Genomic DNA, 13,752 nt, shown 5'->3' on the forward strand with positions numbered 1-13,752 from the left:
GCCCCCCGCATGAAATGGCATGGCCTGTCAGGCCTTGTCGTCGCCACCCCTACCATGTGTCGCGCGCAGGCCTGCCGAACTGCCGGTTCCGATCGGCTGTGGGGCCTACCTTACGATAATTGAACCAAAACAAAAAAAAACAAAAAAACTGACAACGTTAAGAACAACCCCAATAATTTCGGCAGTGGGCGTCGAGTCCTGTTGTTTTTTCGCTTTCGTTCGTTTGCGGTGCCCGGGTAATTGGAGACGAGCTCCACGGGGTGATGTAGGACAGATGGCGTAAGTTATTGGAGAGGAGCTGGACCGACGCGCGTGCAACGGCAAATCGGGCAAACCGCTGATCTGGGCTCCGACCTCAGAATTGGGCCCACGAACCGTCGATTCGAAGGCAACGGCGTCGCGAGTAAAACTCATTGCGGTGCCATGAGTCGTGGACTTTTTCGGGCATCCGACGTCGTTTACTAGCCCGAAATCCAGTTTTTGAAGTTTTTGGTAACTGTGTTATTTTCCTATTTTAATTCCTTCGTTAATCCTAGGCTTTCTAGGAGTATTTAATCATAGTGTGCCCCGATTGTCACGCTGCGCCACGGGGTCGTGATAAAACAAAGACATCCAGATGAATAAGATGACGGAAAGCAAACGCCCACGACAATTGAAACGTCAACAAGGCAAAAAAAGAAGGGATGCAACACGAGGACTTCCCAGGAGGTCATCCATCCTAGTACTACTCTCGCCCAAACTCGCTTAACTTCGGAGTTCTGATGGGATCCGGTGCATGTGAGTTGGTATGATCGCATCCGTTAGCTTATAACGCCTAAAAGTATATAAGCCACGTTTGAGCCATGCCATATGACCATGGGTTGGCTATCCAACGCCCCCCGCATGAAATGGCATGGCCTGTCAGGCCTTGTCGTCGCCACCCCTACCATGTGTCGCGCGCAGGCCTGCCGAACTGCCGGTTCCGATCGGCTGTGGGGCCTACCTTACGATAATTGAACCAAAACAAAAAAAAACAAAAAAACTGACAACGTTAAGAACAACCCCAATAATTTCGGCAGTGGGCGTCGAGTCCTGTTGTTTTTTCGCTTTCGTTCGTTTGCGGTGCCCGGGTAATTGGAGACGAGCTCCACGGGGTGATGTAGGACAGATGGCGTAAGTTATTGGAGAGGAGCTGGACCGACGCGCGTGCAACGGCAAATCGGGCAAACCGCTGATCTGGGCTCCGACCTCAGAATTGGGCCCACGAACCGTCGATTCGAAGGCAACGGCGTCGCGAGTAAAACTCATTGCGATGCCATGAGTCGTGGACTTTTTCGGGCATCCGACGTCGTTTACTAGCCCGAAATCCAGTTTTTGAAGTTTTTGGTAACTGTGTTATTTTCCTATTTTAATTCCTTCGTTAATCCTAGGCTTTCTAGGAGTATTTAATCATAGTGTGCCCCGATTGTCACGCTGCGCCACGGGGTCGTGATAAAACAAAGACATCCAGATGAATAAGATGACGGAAAGCAAACGCCCACGACAATTGAAACGTCAACAAGGCAAAAAAAGAAGGGATGCAACACGAGGACTTCCCAGGAGGTCATCCATCCTAGTACTACTCTCGCCCAAACTCGCTTAACTTCGGAGTTCTGATGGGATCCGGTGCATGTGAGTTGGTATGATCGCATCCGTTAGCTTATAACGCCTAAAAGTATATAAGCCACGTTTGAGCCATGCCATATGACCATGGGTTGGCTATCCAACGCCCCCCGCATGAAATGGCATGGCCTGTCAGGCCTTGTCGTCGCCACCCCTACCATGTGTCGCGCGCAGGCCTGCCGAACTGCCGGTTCCGATCGGCTGTGGGGCCTACCTTACGATAATTGAACCAAAACAAAAAAAAACAAAAAAACTGACAACGTTAAGAACAACCCCAATAATTTCGGCAGTGGGCGTCGAGTCCTGTTGTTTTTTCGCTTTCGTTCGTTTGCGGTGCCCGGGTAATTGGAGACGAGCTCCACGGGGTGATGTAGGACAGATGGCGTAAGTTATTGGAGAGGAGCTGGACCGACGCGCGTGCAACGGCAAATCGGGCAAACCGCTGATCTGGGCTCCGACCTCAGAATTGGGCCCACGAACCGTCGATTCGAAGGCAACGGCGTCGCGAGTAAAACTCATTGCGGTGCCATGAGTCGTGGACTTTTTCGGGCATCCGACGTCGTTTACTAGCCCGAAATCCAGTTTTTGAAGTTTTTGGTAACTGTGTTATTTTCCTATTTTAATTCCTTCGTTAATCCTAGGCTTTCTAGGAGTATTTAATCATAGTGTGCCCCGATTGTCACGCTGCGCCACGGGGTCGTGATAAAACAAAGACATCCAAATGAATAAGATGACGGAAAGCAAACGCCCACGACAATTGAAACGTCAACAAGGCAAAAAAAGAAGGGATGCAACACGAGGACTTCCCAGGAGGTCATCCATCCTAGTACTACTCTCGCCCAAACTCGCTTAACTTCGGAGTTCTGATGGGATCCGGTGCATGTGAGTTGGTATGATCGCATCCGTTAGCTTATAACGCCTAAAAGTATATAAGCCACGTTTGAGCCATGCCATATGACCATGGGTTGGCTATCCAACGCCCCCCGCATGAAATGGCATGGCCTGTCAGGCCTTGTCGTCGCCACCCCTACCATGTGTCGCGCGCAGGCCTGCCGAACTGCCGGTTCCGATCGGCTGTGGGGCCTACCTTACGATAATTGAACCAAAACAAAAAAAAACAAAAAAACTGACAACGTTAAGAACAACCCCAATAATTTCGGCAGTGGGCGTCGAGTCCTGTTGTTTTTTTGCTTTCGTTCGTTTGCGGTGCCCGGTTAATTGGAGACGAGCTCCACGGGGTGATGTAGGACAGATGGCGTAAGTTATTGGAGAGGAGCTGGACCGACGCGCGTGCAACGGCAAATCGGGCGAACCGCTGATCTGGGCTCCGACCTCAGAATTGGGCCCACGAACCGTCGATTCGAAGGCAACGGCGTCGCGAGTAAAACTCATTGCGTTGCCATGAGTCGTGGGCTTTTTCGGGCATCTGACGTCGTTTACTAGCCCGAAATCCAGTTTTTGAAGTTTTTGGTAACTGTGTTATTTTCGTATTTTAATTCCTTCGTTAATCCTAGGCTTTCTAGGAGTATTTAATCATAGTGTGCCCCGATTGTCACGCTGCGCCACGGGGTCGTGATAAAACAAAGACATCCAGATGAATAAGATGACGGAAAGCAAACGCCCACGACAATTGAAACGTCAACAAGGCAAAAAAAGAAGGGATGCAACACGAGGACTTCCCAGGAGGTCACCCATCCTAGTACTACTCTCGCCCAAACTCACTTCACTTCGGAGTTCTGATGGGATCCGGTGCATGTGAGTTGGTATGATCGCATCCGTTAGCTTATAACGCCTAAAAGTATATAAGCCACGTTTGAGCCATGCCATATGACCATGGGTTGGCTATCCAACGTCCCCCGCATGAAATGGCATGGCCTGTCAGGCCTTGTCGTCGCCACCCCTACCATGTGTCGCGCGCAGGCCTGCTGAACTGCCGGTTCCGATCGGCTGTGGGGCCTTCCTTACGATAATTGAACCAAAACAAAAAAAACAAAAAAACTGACAACGTTAAGAACAACCCCAATAATTTCGGCAGTGGGCGTCGAGTCCTGTTGTTTTTTCGCTTTCGTTCGTTTGCGGTGCCCGGTTAATTGGAGACGAGCTCCACGGGGTGATGTAGGACAGATGGCGTAAGTTATTGGAGAGGAGCTGGACCGACGCGCGTGCAACGGCAAATCGGGCAAACCGCTGATCTGGGCTCCGACCTCAGAATTGGGCCCACGAACCGTCGATTCGAAGGCAACGGCGTCGCGAGTAAAACTCATCGCGTTGCCATGTGTCGTGGGCTTTTTCGGGCATCCGACGTCGTTTACTAGCCCGAAATCCAGTTTTTGAAGTTTTTGGTAACTGTGTTATTTTCCTATTTTAATTCCTTCGTTAATCCTAGGCTTTCTAGGAGTATTTAATCATAGTGTGCCCCGATTGTCACGCTGCGCCAAGGGGTCGTGATAAAACAAAGACATCCAGATGAATAAGATGACGGAAAGCAAACACCCACGACAATTGAAACGTCAACAAGGCAAAAAAAGAAGGGATGCAACACGAGTACTTCCCAGGAGGTCACCCATCCTAGTACTACTCTCACCCAAACTCGCTTGACTTCGGAGTTCTGATGGGATCCGGTGCATGTGAGTTGGTATGATCGCATCCGTTAGCTTATAACGCCTAAAAGTATATAAGCCACGTTTGAGCCATGCCATATGACCATGGGTTGACTATCCAACGCCCCCCGCATGAAATGGCATGGCCTGTCAAGCCTTGTCGTCGCCACCCCTACCATGTGTCGCGCGCAGGCCTGCCGAACTGCCGGTTCCGATCGGCTGTGGGGCCTACCTTACGATAATTGAACCAAAACAAAAAAAATAAAAAAAACTGACAACGTTAAGAACAACCCCAATAATTTCGGCAGTGGGCGTCGAGTCCTGTTGTTTTTTCGCTTTCGTTCGTTTGCGGTGCCCGGGTAATTGGAGACGAGCTCCACGGGGTGATGTAGGACAGATGGCGTAAGTTATTGGAGAGGAGCTGGACCGACGCGCGTGCAACGGCAAATCGGGCAAACCGCTGATCTGGGCTCCGACCTCAGAATTGGGCCCACGAACCGTCGATTCGAAGGCAACGGCGTCGCGAGTAAAACTCATTGCGTAGCCATGAGTCGTGGACTTTTTCGGGCATCCGACGTCGTTTACTAGCCCGAAATCCAGTTTTTGAAGTTTTTGGTAACTGTGTTATTTTCCTATTTTAATTCCTTCGTTAATCCTAGGCTTTCTAGGAGTATTTAATCATAGTGTGCCCCGATTGTCACGCTGCGCCACGGGGTCGTGATAAAACAAAGACATCCAGATGAATAAGATGACGGAAAGCAAACGCCCACGACAATTGAAACGTCAACAAGGCAAAAAAAGAAGGGATGCAACACGAGGACTTCCCAGGAGGTCATCCATCCTAGTACTACTCTCGCCCAAACTCGCTTAACTTCGGAGTTCTGATGGGATCCGGTGCATGTGAGTTGGTATGATCGCATCCGTTAGCTTATAACGCCTAAAAGTATATAAGCCACGTTTGAGCCATGCCATATGACCATGGGTTGGCTATCCAACGCCCCCCGCATGAAATGGCATGGCCTGTCAGGCCTTGTCGTCGCCACCCCTACCATGTGTCGCGCGCAGGCCTGCCGAACTGCCGGTTCCGATCGGCTGTGGGGCCTACCTTACGATAATTGAACCAAAACAAAAAAAAACAAAAAAACTGACAACGTTAAGAACAACCCCAATAATTTCGGCAGTGGGCGTCGAGTCCTGTTGTTTTTTTGCTTTCGTTCGTTTGTGGTGCCCGGTTAATTGGAGACGAGCTCCACGGGGTGATGTAGGACAGATGGCGTAAGTTATTGGAGAGGAGCTGGACCGACGCGCGTGCAACGGCAAATCGGGCAAACCGCTGATCTGGGCTCCGACCTCAGAATTGGGCCCACGAACCGTCGATTCGAAGGCAACGGCGTCGCGAGTAAAACTCATTGCGTAGCCATGAGTCGTGGACTTTTTCGGGCATCCGACGTCGTTTACTAGCCCGAAATCCAGTTTTTGAAGTTTTTGGTAACTGTGTTATTTTCCTATTTTAATTCCTTCGTTAATCCTAGGCTTTCTAGGAGTATTTAATCATAGTGTGCCCCGATTGTCACGCTGCGCCACGGGGTCGTGATAAAACAAAGACATCCAGATGAATAAGATGACGGAAAGCAAACGCCCACGACAATTGAAACGTCAACAAGGCAAAAAAAGAAGGGATGCAACACGAGGACTTCCCAGGAGGTCATCCATCCTAGTACTACTCTCGCCCAAACTCGCTTAACTTCGGAGTTCTGATGGGATCCGGTGCATGTGAGTTGGTATGATCGCATCCGTTAGCTTATAACGCCTAAAAGTATATAAGCCACGTTTGAGCCATGCCATATGACCATGGGTTGGCTATCCAACGCCCCCCGCATGAAATGGCATGGCCTGTCAGGCCTTGTCGTCGCCACCCCTACCATGTGTCGCGCGCAGGCCTGCCGAACTGCCGGTTCCGATCGGCTGTGGGGCCTACCTTACGATAATTGAACCAAAACAAAAAAAAACAAAAAAACTGACAACGTTAAGAACAACCCCAATAATTTCGGCAGTGGGCGTCGAGTCCTGTTGTTTTTTTGCTTTCGTTCGTTTGCGGTGCCCGGTTAATTGGAGACGAGCTCCACGGGGTGATGTAGGACAGATGGCGTAAGTTATTGGAGAGGAGCTGGACCGACGCGCGTGCAACGGCAAATCGGGCAAACCGCTGATCTGGGCTCCGACCTCAGAATTGGGCCCACGAACCGTCGATTCGAAGGCAACGGCGTCGCGAGTAAAACTCATTGCGTAGCCATGAGTCGTGGACTTTTTCGGGCATCCGACGTCGTTTACTAGCCCGAAATCCAGTTTTTGAAGTTTTTGGTAACTGTGTTATTTTCCTATTTTAATTCCTTCGTTAATCCTAGGCTTTCTAGGAGTATTTAATCATAGTGTGCCCCGATTGTCACGCTGCGCCACGGGGTCGTGATAAAACAAAGACATCCAGATGAATAAGATGACGGAAAGCAAACGCCCACGACAATTGAAACGTCAACAAGGCAAAAAAAGAAGGGATGCAACACGAGGACTTCCCAGGAGGTCACCCATCCTAGTACTACTCTCGCCCAAACTCGCTTAACTTCGGAGTTCTGATGGGATCCGGTGCATGTGAGTTGGTATGATCGCATCCGTTAGCTTATAACGCCTAAAAGTATATAAGCCACGTTTGAGCCATGCCATATGACCATGGGTTGGCTATCCAACGCCCCCCGCATGAAATGGCATGGCCTGTCAGGCCTTGTCGTCGCCACCCCTACCATGTGTCGCGCGCAGGCCTGCCGAACTGCCGGTTCCGATCGGCTGTGGGGCCTACCTTACGATAATTGAACCAAAACAAAAAAAAACAAAAAAACTGACAACGTTAAGAACAACCCCAATAATTTCGGCAGTGGGCGTCGAGTCCTGTTGTTTTTTTGCTTTCGTTCGTTTGCGGTGCCCGGTTAATTGGAGACGAGCTCCACGGGGTGATGTAGGACAGATGGCGTAAGTTATTGGAGAGGAGCTGGACCGACGCGCGTGCAACGGCAAATCGGGCAAACCGCTGATCTGGGCTCCGACCTCAGAATTGGGCCCACGAACCGTCGATTCGAAGGCAACGGCGTCGCGAGTAAAACTCATTGCGTAGCCATGAGTCGTGGACTTTTTCGGGCATCCGACGTCGTTTACTAGCCCGAAATCCAGTTTTTGAAGTTTTTGGTAACTGTGTTATTTTCCTATTTTAATTCCTTCGTTAATCCTAGGCTTTCTAGGAGTATTTAATCATAGTGTGCCCCGATTGTCACGCTGCGCCACGGGGTCGTGATAAAACAAAGACATCCAGATGAATAAGATGACGGAAAGCAAACGCCCACGACAATTGAAACGTCAACAAGGCAAAAAAAGAAGGGATGCAACACGAGGACTTCCCAGGAGGTCACCCATCCTAGTACTACTCTCGCCCAAACTCGCTTAACTTCGGAGTTCTGATGGGATCCGGTGCATGTGAGTTGGTATGATCGCATCCGTTAGCTTATAACGCCTAAAAGTATATAAGCCACGTTTGAGCCATGCCATATGACCATGGGTTGGCTATCCAACGCCCCCCGCATGAAATGGCATGGCCTGTCAGGCCTTGTCGTCGCCACCCCTACCATGTGTCGCGCGCAGGCCTGCCGAACTGCCGGTTCCGATCGGCTGTGGGGCCTACCTTACGATAATTGAACCAAAACAAAAAAAAACAAAAAAACTGACAACGTTAAGAACAACCCCAATAATTTCGGCAGTGGGCGTCGAGTCCTGTTGTTTTTTTGCTTTCGTTCGTTTGCGGTGCCCGGTTAATTGGAGACGAGCTCCACGGGGTGATGTAGGACAGATGGCGTAAGTTATTGGAGAGGAGCTGGACCGACGCGCGTGCAACGGCAAATCGGGCAAACCGCTGATCTGGGCTCCGACCTCAGAATTGGGCCCACGAACCGTCGATTCGAAGGCAACGGCGTCGCGAGTAAAACTCATTGCGTAGCCATGAGTCGTGGACTTTTTCGGGCATCCGACGTCGTTTACTAGCCCGAAATCCAGTTTTTGAAGTTTTTGGTAACTGTGTTATTTTCCTATTTTAATTCCTTCGTTAATCCTAGGCTTTCTAGGAGTATTTAATCATAGTGTGCCCCGATTGTCACGCTGCGCCACGGGGTCGTGATAAAACAAAGACATCCAGATGAATAAGATGACGGAAAGCAAACGCCCACGACAATTGAAACGTCAACAAGGCAAAAAAAGAAGGGATGCAACACGAGGACTTCCCAGGAGGTCATCCATCCTAGTACTACTCTCGCCCAAACTCGCTTAACTTCGGAGTTCTGATGGGATCCGGTGCATGTGAGTTGGTATGATCGCATCCGTTAGCTTATAACGCCTAAAAGTATATAAGCCACGTTTGAGCCATGCCATATGACCATGGGTTGGCTATCCAACGCCCCCCGCATGAAATGGCATGGCCTGTCAGGCCTTGTCGTCGCCACCCCTACCATGTGTCGCGCGCAGGCCTGCCGAACTGCCGGTTCCGATCGGCTGTGGGGCCTACCTTACGATAATTGAACCAAAACAAAAAAAAACAAAAAAACTGACAACGTTAAGAACAACCCCAATAATTTCGGCAGTGGGCGTCGAGTCCTGTTGTTTTTTTGCTTTCGTTCGTTTGCGGTGCCCGGTTAATTGGAGACGAGCTCCACGGGGTGATGTAGGACAGATGGCGTAAGTTATTGGAGAGGAGCTGGACCGACGCGCGTGCAACGGCAAATCGGGCAAACCGCTGATCTGGGCTCCGACCTCAGAATTGGGCCCACGAACCGTCGATTCGAAGGCAACGGCGTCGCGAGTAAAACTCATTGCGTAGCCATGAGTCGTGGACTTTTTCGGGCATCCGACGTCGTTTACTAGCCCGAAATCCAGTTTTTGAAGTTTTTGGTAACTGTGTTATTTTCCTATTTTAATTCCTTCGTTAATCCTAGGCTTTCTAGGAGTATTTAATCATAGTGTGCCCCGATTGTCACGCTGCGCCACGGGGTCGTGATAAAACAAAGACATCCAGATGAATAAGATGACGGAAAGCAAACGCCCACGACAATTGAAACGTCAACAAGGCAAAAAAAGAAGGGATGCAACACGAGGACTTCCCAGGAGGTCATCCATCCTAGTACTACTCTCGCCCAAACTCGCTTAACTTCGGAGTTCTGATGGGATCCGGTGCATGTGAGTTGGTATGATCGCATCCGTTAGCTTATAACGCCTAAAAGTATATAAGCCACGTTTGAGCCATGCCATATGACCATGGGTTGGCTATCCAACGCCCCCCGCATGAAATGGCATGGCCTGTCAGGCCTTGTCGTCGCCACCCCTACCATGTGTCGCGCGCAGGCCTGCCGAACTGCCGGTTCCGATCGGCTGTGGGGCCTACCTTACGATAATTGAACCAAAACAAAAAAAAACAAAAAAACTGACAACGTTAAGAACAACCCCAATAATTTCGGCAGTGGGCGTCGAGTCCTGTTGTTTTTTTGCTTTCGTTCGTTTGCGGTGCCCGGTTAATTGGAGACGAGCTCCACGGGGTGATGTAGGACAGATGGCGTAAGTTATTGGAGAGGAGCTGGACCGACGCGCGTGCAACGGCAAATCGGGCAAACCGCTGATCTGGGCTCCGACCTCAGAATTGGGCCCACGAACCGTCGATTCGAAGGCAACGGCGTCGCGAGTAAAACTCATTGCGTAGCCATGAGTCGTGGACTTTTTCGGGCATCCGACGTCGTTTACTAGCCCGAAATCCAGTTTTTGAAGTTTTTGGTAACTGTGTTATTTTCCTATTTTAATTCCTTCGTTAATCCTAGGCTTTCTAGGAGTATTTAATCATAGTGTGCCCCGATTGTCACGCTGCGCCACGGGGTCGTGATAAAACAAAGACATCCAGATGAATAAGATGACGGAAAGCAAACGCCCACGACAATTGAAACGTCAACAAGGCAAAAAAAGAAGGGATGCAACACGAGGACTTCCCAGGAGGTCATCCATCCTAGTACTACTCTCGCCCAAACTCGCTTAACTTCGGAGTTCTGATGGGATCCGGTGCATGTGAGTTGGTATGATCGCATCCGTTAGCTTATAACGCCTAAAAGTATATAAGCCACGTTTGAGCCATGCCATATGACCATGGGTTGGCTATCCAACGCCCCCCGCATGAAATGGCATGGCCTGTCAGGCCTTGTCGTCGCCACCCCTACCATGTGTCGCGCGCAGGCCTGCCGAACTGCCGGTTCCGATCGGCTGTGGGGCCTACCTTACGATAATTGAACCAAAACAAAAAAAAACAAAAAAACTGACAACGTTAAGAACAACCCCAATAATTTCGGCAGTGGGCGTCGAGTCCTGTTGTTTTTTTGCTTTCGTTCGTTTGCGGTGCCCGGTTAATTGGAGACGAGCTCCACGGGGTGATGTAGGACAGATGGCGTAAGTTATTGGAGAGGAGCTGGACCGACGCGCGTGCAACGGCAAATCGGGCAAACCGCTGATCTGGGCTCCGACCTCAGAATTGGGCCCACGAACCGTCGATTCGAAGGCAACGGCGTCGCGAGTAAAACTCATTGCGTAGCCATGAGTCGTGGACTTTTTCGGGCATCCGACGTCGTTTACTAGCCCGAAATCCAGTTTTTGAAGTTTTTGGTAACTGTGTTATTTTCCTATTTTAATTCCTTCGTTAATCCTAGGCTTTCTAGGAGTATTTAATCATAGTGTGCCCCGATTGTCACGCTGCGCCACGGGGTCGTGATAAAACAAAGACATCCAGATGAATAAGATGACGGAAAGCAAACGCCCACGACAATTGAAACGTCAACAAGGCAAAAAAAGAAGGGATGCAACACGAGGACTTCCCAGGAGGTCATCCATCCTAGTACTACTCTCGCCCAAACTCGCTTAACTTCGGAGTTCTGATGGGATCCGGTGCATGTGAGTTGGTATGATCGCATCCGTTAGCTTATAACGCCTAAAAGTATATAAGCCACGTTTGAGCCATGCCATATGACCATGGGTTGGCTATCCAACGCCCCCCGCATGAAATGGCATGGCCTGTCAGGCCTTGTCGTCGCCACCCCTACCATGTGTCGCGCGCAGGCCTGCCGAACTGCCGGTTCCGATCGGCTGTGGGGCCTACCTTACGATAATTGAACCAAAACAAAAAAAAAACAAAAAAACTGACAACGTTAAGAACAACCCCAATAATTTCGGCAGTGGGCGTCGAGTCCTGTTGTTTTTTTGCTTTCGTTCGTTTGCGGTGCCCGGTTAATTGGAGACGAGCTCCACGGGGTGATGTAGGACAGATGGCGTAAGTTATTGGAGAGGAGCTGGACCGACGCGCGTGCAACGGCAAATCGGGCAAACCGCTGATCTGGGCTCCGACCTCAGAATTGGGCCCACGAACCGTCGATTCGAAGGCAACGGCGTCGCGAGTAAAACTCATTGCGTTGCCATGAGTCGTGGGCTTTTTCGGGCATCCGACGTCGTTTACTAGCCCGAAATCCAGTTTTTGAAGTTTTTGGTAACTGTGTTATTTTCCTATTTTAATTCCTTCGTTAATCCTAGGCTTTCTAGGAGTATTTAATCATAGTGTGCCCCGATTGTCACGCTGCGCCACGGGGTCGTGATAAAACAAAGACATCCAGATGAATAAGATGACGGAAAGCAAACGCCCACGACAATTGAAACGTCAACAAGGCAAAAAAAGAAGGGATGCAACACGAGGACTTCCCAGGAGGTCACCCATCCTAGTACTACTCTCGCCCAAACTCGCTTAACTTCGGAGTTCTGATGGGATCCGGTGCATGTGAGTTGGTATGATCGCATCCGTTAGCTTATAACGCCTAAAAGTATATAAGCCACGTTTGAGCCATGCCATATGACCATGGGTTGGCTATCCAACGCCCCCCGCATGAAATGGCATGGCCTGTCAGGCCTTGTCGTCGCCACCCCTACCATGTGTCGCGCGCAGGCCTGCCGAACTGCCGGTTCCGATCGGCTGTGGGGCCTACCTTACGATAATTGAACCAAAACAAAAAAAAACAAAAAAACTGACAACGTTAAGAACAACCCCAATAATTTCGGCAGTGGGCGTCGAGTCCTGTTGTTTTTTCGCTTTCGTTCGTTTGCGGTGCCCGGTTAATTGGAGACGAGCTCCACGGGGTGATGTAGGACAGATGGCGTAAGTTATTGGAGAGGAGCTGGACCGACGCGCGTGCAACGGCAAATCGGGCAAACCGCTGATCTGGGCTCCGACCTCAGAATTGGGCCCACGAACCGTCGATTCGAAGGCAACGGCGTCGCGAGTAAAACTCATTGCGGTGCCATGAGTCGTGGGCTTTTTCGGGCATCCGACGTCCTTTACTAGCCCGAAATCCAGTTTTTGAAGTTTTTGGTAACTGTGTTATTTTCCTATTTTAATTCCTTCGTTAATCCTAGGCTTTCTAGGAGTATTTAATCATAGTGTGCCCCGATTGTCACGCTGCGCCACGGGGTCGTGATAAAACAAAGACATCCAGATGAATAAGATGACGGAAAGCAAACGCCCACGACAATTGAAACGTCAACAAGGCAAAAAAAGAAGGGATGCAACACGAGGACTTCCCAAGAGGTCACCCATCCTAGTACTACTCTCGCCCAGACTCGCTTAACTTCGGAGTTCTGATGGGATCCGGTGCATGTGAGTTGGTATGATCGCATCCGTTAGCTTATAACGACTAAAAGTATATAAGCCACGTTTGAGCCATGCCATATGACCATGGGTTGGCTATCCAACGCCCCCCGCATGAAATGGCATGGCCTGTCAGGCCTTGTCGTCGCCACCCCTACCATGTGTCGCGCGCAGGGCTGCCGAACTGCCGGTTCCGATCGGTTGTGGGGCCTACCTTACGATAATTGAACCAAAACAAAAAAAAACAAAAAAACTGACAACGTTAAGAACAACCCCAATAATTTCGGCAGTGGGCGTCGAGTCCTGTTGTTTTTTCGCTTTCGTTCGTTTGCGGTGCCCGGGTAATTGGAGACGAGCTCCACGGGGTGATGTAGGACAGATGGCGTAAGTTATTGGAGAGGAGCTGGACCGACTCGCGTGCAACGGCAAATCGGGCAAACCGCTGATCTGGGCTCCGACCTCAGAATTGGGCCCACGAACCGTCGATTCGAAGGCAACGGCGTCGCGAGTAAAACACTGCGGTGCCATGAGTCGTGGGCTTTTTCGGGCATCCGACGTCCTTTACTAGCCCGAAATCCAGTTTTTGAAGTTTTTGGTAACTGTGTTATTTTCCTATTTTAATTCCTTCGTTAATCCTAGGCTTTCTAGGAGTATTTAATCATAGTGTGCCCCGATTGTCACGCTGCGCCACGGGGTCGTGATAAAACAAAGACATCCAGATGAATAAGATGACGGAAAGCAAACGCCCACGACAATTGAAAC

At 50.1% G+C, this 13,752-nt stretch overlaps 15 non-coding genes across 15 annotated transcripts; all 15 read right to left on the reverse strand.

The window, feature by feature from the left end:
- Nucleotides 1–680: 680 nt before the first annotated feature.
- Nucleotides 681–799, reverse strand: LOC148292167 (5S ribosomal RNA). The gene has a single exon (XR_015826758.1). It is a non-coding gene; the product is annotated as a 5S ribosomal RNA (ribosomal RNA).
- Nucleotides 800–1,553: 754 nt separating this feature from the next.
- On the reverse strand, nucleotides 1,554–1,672 carry LOC148292168 (5S ribosomal RNA). The gene has a single exon (XR_015826760.1). It is a non-coding gene; the product is annotated as a 5S ribosomal RNA (ribosomal RNA).
- A 754-nt stretch (nucleotides 1,673–2,426) lies between these two features.
- On the reverse strand, nucleotides 2,427–2,545 carry LOC148292169 (5S ribosomal RNA). Its single transcript, XR_015826761.1, has one exon. It is a non-coding gene; the product is annotated as a 5S ribosomal RNA (ribosomal RNA).
- A 754-nt stretch (nucleotides 2,546–3,299) lies between these two features.
- Nucleotides 3,300–3,418, reverse strand: LOC148292170 (5S ribosomal RNA). Its single transcript, XR_015827520.1, has one exon. It is a non-coding gene; the product is annotated as a 5S ribosomal RNA (ribosomal RNA).
- Nucleotides 3,419–4,171: 753 nt separating this feature from the next.
- LOC148292171 (5S ribosomal RNA) lies at nucleotides 4,172–4,290 on the reverse strand. Its single transcript, XR_015827008.1, has one exon. It is a non-coding gene; the product is annotated as a 5S ribosomal RNA (ribosomal RNA).
- Nucleotides 4,291–5,044: 754 nt separating this feature from the next.
- LOC148292172 (5S ribosomal RNA) lies at nucleotides 5,045–5,163 on the reverse strand. The gene has a single exon (XR_015826762.1). It is a non-coding gene; the product is annotated as a 5S ribosomal RNA (ribosomal RNA).
- A 754-nt stretch (nucleotides 5,164–5,917) lies between these two features.
- On the reverse strand, nucleotides 5,918–6,036 carry LOC148292173 (5S ribosomal RNA). The gene has a single exon (XR_015826763.1). It is a non-coding gene; the product is annotated as a 5S ribosomal RNA (ribosomal RNA).
- A 754-nt stretch (nucleotides 6,037–6,790) lies between these two features.
- Nucleotides 6,791–6,909, reverse strand: LOC148292174 (5S ribosomal RNA). The gene has a single exon (XR_015827542.1). It is a non-coding gene; the product is annotated as a 5S ribosomal RNA (ribosomal RNA).
- Nucleotides 6,910–7,663: 754 nt separating this feature from the next.
- On the reverse strand, nucleotides 7,664–7,782 carry LOC148292175 (5S ribosomal RNA). Its single transcript, XR_015827544.1, has one exon. It is a non-coding gene; the product is annotated as a 5S ribosomal RNA (ribosomal RNA).
- A 754-nt stretch (nucleotides 7,783–8,536) lies between these two features.
- LOC148292176 (5S ribosomal RNA) lies at nucleotides 8,537–8,655 on the reverse strand. Its single transcript, XR_015826764.1, has one exon. It is a non-coding gene; the product is annotated as a 5S ribosomal RNA (ribosomal RNA).
- Nucleotides 8,656–9,409: 754 nt separating this feature from the next.
- Nucleotides 9,410–9,528, reverse strand: LOC148292177 (5S ribosomal RNA). Its single transcript, XR_015826765.1, has one exon. It is a non-coding gene; the product is annotated as a 5S ribosomal RNA (ribosomal RNA).
- A 754-nt stretch (nucleotides 9,529–10,282) lies between these two features.
- Nucleotides 10,283–10,401, reverse strand: LOC148292178 (5S ribosomal RNA). Its single transcript, XR_015826766.1, has one exon. It is a non-coding gene; the product is annotated as a 5S ribosomal RNA (ribosomal RNA).
- A 754-nt stretch (nucleotides 10,402–11,155) lies between these two features.
- On the reverse strand, nucleotides 11,156–11,274 carry LOC148292179 (5S ribosomal RNA). The gene has a single exon (XR_015826767.1). It is a non-coding gene; the product is annotated as a 5S ribosomal RNA (ribosomal RNA).
- Nucleotides 11,275–12,029: 755 nt separating this feature from the next.
- LOC148292180 (5S ribosomal RNA) lies at nucleotides 12,030–12,148 on the reverse strand. The gene has a single exon (XR_015827545.1). It is a non-coding gene; the product is annotated as a 5S ribosomal RNA (ribosomal RNA).
- Nucleotides 12,149–12,902: 754 nt separating this feature from the next.
- Nucleotides 12,903–13,021, reverse strand: LOC148292181 (5S ribosomal RNA). The gene has a single exon (XR_015827652.1). It is a non-coding gene; the product is annotated as a 5S ribosomal RNA (ribosomal RNA).
- Nucleotides 13,022–13,752: the final 731 nt, after the last annotated feature.

This window comes from Prunus avium, chromosome 8, assembly GCF_965620075.1.
Source record: "Prunus avium chromosome 8, drPruAviu1.hap1.1, whole genome shotgun sequence".
Taxonomy (NCBI): Eukaryota; Viridiplantae; Streptophyta; class Magnoliopsida; order Rosales; family Rosaceae; genus Prunus; species Prunus avium.